Source organism: Notothenia coriiceps, unplaced genomic scaffold, assembly GCF_000735185.1.
Source record: "Notothenia coriiceps isolate Sejong01 unplaced genomic scaffold, NC01 NC01_scaffold00009014, whole genome shotgun sequence".
Classification (NCBI taxonomy): Eukaryota; Metazoa; Chordata; class Actinopteri; order Perciformes; family Nototheniidae; genus Notothenia; species Notothenia coriiceps.
In genome coordinates this window covers 57,391-62,284 of record NW_011341715.1, presented here as the reverse complement: position 1 = coordinate 62,284, position 4,894 = coordinate 57,391, and the positions used below count along the sequence as shown (strand labels likewise).

The 4,894-nt window shown below is 44.8% G+C and overlaps 1 protein-coding gene across 1 annotated transcript in view; it reads left to right on the top strand.

Moving 5' to 3' along the window:
* The window catches only part of sphkap (SPHK1 interactor, AKAP domain containing), a 50,865-nt gene that overhangs the window by 7,208 nt on the left and 38,763 nt on the right, over nucleotides 1–4,894 (top strand). The gene's annotated exons all lie outside the window — the stretch shown is intronic.

The following is a 4,894-nucleotide window of genomic DNA, read 5'->3' as shown; positions in this document are numbered from 1 at the left end:
ACGGCTTAGCCCCACCATGAAAAATGATGTTAAAGTAACAAAAATAAAGTCTGCCAACTCGCGCGGAGTAAATTGCACAGACATCAGTTAGTAAGATTGATTTCAGCGGTCACTTGTCTGGAAATACCGAAGACTAGAAACGGTTTTGAAAACTTTTGGCACATAGTGATCGTCTTCTCAATAAAACTTCTTTGATTATCTTTGATAATGTCTTCTGGCCAATCAGAATCACGATAACGGCGTGGTGTTGTTGCAGGAAGTCCTGACGGAGAATACTTTTGCTGTAGTACATCTCTATATACATTGATACAACATTACGTGTTGATAGAAATCAATACTGAAAGAAGACAGTCAGTATTTTAATTTCTAAGGAGTCAGTATTTTAATTTCTAAGAATATGCCTTTCAAATCATCCAATGTACATGTTGATCAAGAGGGAAGATATGTAATTGTCTCAGGTTTGCTACAGAATGAAATGGTGACATTAGTGAATGTGTATGCTCCAAATAGTTTACAATCTAAATTCTTTACCTCGCTGTGCCCAAAGATACTGCAGTCCATAGAGGGTCCTCTTATTATAGGTGGCGATTTCAACTCTGTCTGTGACCCTATAGTGGATCGATCCAGCCACCCTCTCCCTTCAGATAAAAACATTTCCGCCGCCTTGAGGGACTTCCAATCCGAGCTCGGTATTACAGATGTGTGGCGCCTAGTGCACCCAGATGCCCGAGAGTACTCTTTCTATTCCGGTGCGCATAACTCCTACTCAAGGATAGATTACATAATGATGTCTTCAAATTTGATCCAGAATGTTATTGAGATCAAAATGCATAGTATATTATTAAGTGATCATGCTGCGGTATCTGTCACATTTTTCCCTCCAACCAACCCTTGCAAATCCAAACAGTGGCGACTTAATACATCTCTACTCAAAAATGAAAAATGCACACTGCTCATTAAAAACCAAATTTTAGATTTCTTTGAGATCAATCTAAATTCTGTACCAAGCGTCACTACTGTCTGGGAGGCTTTCAAAGCAACATGCAGGGGCTGGTTAATTAGTTTCTCCTCGGCAGAGAATAAAAAGCGCAGAGAGGTGAAATCCCAATTAAACTTTAAACTCAAGACTCTAGAAGAGCAGCATATGCTAGACCCATCCAATTTAGATCTAAGGAACTCACTTCTCACCGCTAGGACTAATTTGCAGAAACTTGTACATGAGGAGACAGCTTTTGCTCTTTTTCGTTTACGAAGAACATACTTTGAATCCGGAGACAAAGCAGGGAAAATGTTAGCTCATAGATTGAAACAAATAGAAAACAGACAGATTATTCCAGCGATCAGAGATGAGCATGACAGGCTACAGTGTGATGCAGCCAAAATCAATGAATCTTTCAAGAATTATTATTCTAAATTATATAGCACAAAAAATAACTTGAATAAGAAGCCTTAGATAGCTTTTTCGGAGATTTTAACCTCCCGAGCGTCAGCTTGGCTGACAGATCTGCTATGGAGGCACCTGTTTCCCAAAATGAAATAGAAAACGCAATCATGAAGATGGCATCAGGGAAAACTCCAGGGGACGACGGTTTTGGAACAGAGTTCTATAAATGTTTTAAAGAACAGCTTTCACCATATTTACTGTTGTTATTCAATGAAATATTAGAATCTGAAGCCATGCCTCCCTCCATGAGCAGGGCCATTATCTCATTGTTGCCTAAACCGGGCAAAGATCCTTCTCTGATGGGTAACCACCGCCCTTTAAGCCTTCTAAACTGTGACTACAAGATTCTAGCCAAGATACTGGCACTCCGTTTGGAGAAGGTGGTTCCATCTATAGTGCATCTAGACCAAGTAGGTTTCATTCCAGGCCGCCAGTCCTCAAATAACATGAGGAGGGTTTTTCAGATTATCCTAGAAGCAAGCTCCAGCAATTTGCCAATGATTGCAGCATCACTAATGCTGAGAAAGCTTTTGACCAAATAGAATGGGCATATCTGTTTTACACGCTCAAAGAATTTGGCTTTGGGCCCAAGTTGATTAGCTGGGTTAAGGCTTTGTATAGCGCTCCCTTCTCTTCTGTTAGAACTAATGGGTTATTCTCAAAACCTTTCCCCTTACACCGTGGTGTGAGGCAAGGGTGTCCTGTTAGTCCCCTACTTTTTATTATGGCTCTAGATTACAGAGGTCTCAAAGTCAAGGCCCCGACATTTTGTGGCCCCCGAGTGGACATCAGTATGTAATGTTAATGTGGCCCGCGTGTCTTTACCAAACGCGCTTTGGCCCACATGGGCTACCATAGCAGGCAGCCAGCCGGGTTGCTAGGACACCGCCCCGTTAAAGAGAGTATTTTGACAGGTTCGAAAGGAAGAAGTAAGGGTAAGTGTAGGGACTCTGAACCGAACTCTAGTCTTGACGTGACATCCAGTTACTCGAGGTAAAACTTCGTGTCCCCCTCGTAGAAGGGTGTAGTTTTCCTTTTCCCCAACCGTTTTTAGAACTTTCTACCTGAACACACAAAATTTTCAGACGTTTGGCACTAATGTTGAGGAGGACATCGAAGTGTTACCGAAGTTTGTATGAGGAAGTGTTGGACTTACAGTTCTCATGGAACCAGACGTTCACGGACACGTACGACCCCTTCACCGTCTCCAAAAAGACTCTCCTGGACCCAAAAAAGGTATTCTGGTCAAAACACCTCTTTGCGAAAGTGTAATAGTATCCGGTGTTCGTCGACTGGGTCCGACAGACACCGGGACATCGAAGACAACTCGTTGTAAGTCGAGTACACACTATTAGCTGGTCTTTTCGCTTCAGGTACTCGGTTAAACCAGTGAATCGAGTCCCTTGGAGGTAGGGTAGGAACGAGGGCTACTTCCGAAAGTGCAAGTAAGGAATTTGAGTTTCTTGGCGAAATCGTACAAGGGAGACGACTCGGTCGCATGGACTTTAGTTTAATTTAATTTAATTTAATTAACAGGAAGTATGTGATTGTCCATCTTTCTCTTTCCTTTTCCTTTTCTTTCTTATTGGATTGTCTTTTTCTTGTGAATTGCTTCTCTCACACACACACACACACACCACACACCACACACACACACACACACAACACACACAACACACACACACACACACAACACACACACCACACACACACTCACTCCTCCGTCTTCCTTTTTCACTCTCGACAGTCTATTCAAACACAAATACAACAACATCAATGCAGCCAGCCTGCGGAATGTTATAGTTATTGTTGCGGCCACAAATTGTAGTTGCAGCCTGCACTTTTAATCGGTGCCTCGCTTCGGGTCAAAGGAAAGCCCGGGGCAATTGGCTAACACGGTCCTACTCGGTCTCGCGCGTGGAGACGCGTGGAGAGCGCCACGCGCTAAAACACAAAAAGTAGAGTTGTCTCGCGTCTCTCTAATTGTGTGTGTAACTGTGTCCGATGTGTATCGGTGTCTGTGTGTCGACTCCCCAGGCTCCGCGAACGACTGGCCTGCCGTTCCCCTCTTTACGCGTAGACAACCAACGGGGGGAAACACCACGCGCACACACACAACACACGCACTCACAACAACACACACACACACACAACACACACACACAACACACACACACACACACCGACACACACACACACACACACTCAACACACTCAGACTCTGTCTGTCTCCCCCTTGTCTCTCCTCCCCCTCCTCTCCCCCCGTCTCTTATATTCTTTATAATTGCTCTGGCTCTCCTTTCCATATCGCTTTGTTCCTTATTAAATGGAGACACTTCATGTCTTGGTAGAAGCAATGCGACTGAGCTAGAGGAGGGTCTTTTCGGCCTTGACTGCCACCGAAATTCGGGAATTCTAAGACTCAGCTAAATACTGGAAGTGGTTTGTCTGTATGTAGTGCAACAAATTTGAATCCGTACACCGTCCGATCCCGGACGACCACCTACTACGTCACGTCTCGCTAACGGAGGAAGGTGTGGGAGGAAGAGGTTAAAAAAAAACGTGTTCACTTGTTTCAGGTAAAGAAAGGAGGGACAGTAACTTCCGCGAGGCAGACATCAATAGGGTCGGTTGGAAAAGGTAACTGTCCCTGGCCTAGGCTCTCCCGTAGTGGTGTCGACCGCCTTATAGAGACGCGTCCACAAACCGGTGTGTATCCCTATTGGGACTCATTAAGGAGGCAAATGTACTTGGAATAAGTAGATGTGGTGCCTGCATATACTCGGTCAAACCGTCACAGTCACCACAGACACGAGAGTAGGTCCCGGTGCTCATTCGTGCCTTCAGAAACTGAAACAGTTGCAATCGACCGGTATTTTTACCAATGGGACTGTCGAGCCATTTGTGCGAGACGGGTGACACAATCCACTGTTCCGACTACGACCGTTTGACTCGAGAGAAGAGCCCCGTCCTGTTTATGAGCGTCGGACGTGTCATGTGAGGAATTATTTGAGCGGAAAGACAATTTTCCCGAAAGGACGGGATCGCTAGTAGAGCCGAGTCACACATCGACCGGAAAATGACGAAATAGTCCGGAGCAGCCAACCAAAGGAATTTCGTCTCAAACAACGTCCACCTTTGAAAGAAAATTCCCAGACACTGAGCGAAAGGGAGAGTAAGGGGGCCATAAAGCCGTATGAGGAGCCGTACGGAGCAATTTCATCACCGCAGACTACAACAATAAGAAACTTGTTGCCGTTGAAAAAAGTCGTGTATGTTCCGTCCATCCCAAGGGGACAACGAGTGTTTATTATAAGAATTTGAGGGTGGAAAGTGACTTTAACCAGACACCCAGTAGCAGCTGGAAAAGAAAAGGTCACCAAAACTCTCTGCTACGTACTAACTACTTACTCCTCGGCGATGCGAAGGTGAACCACAGTGAGGCAACGA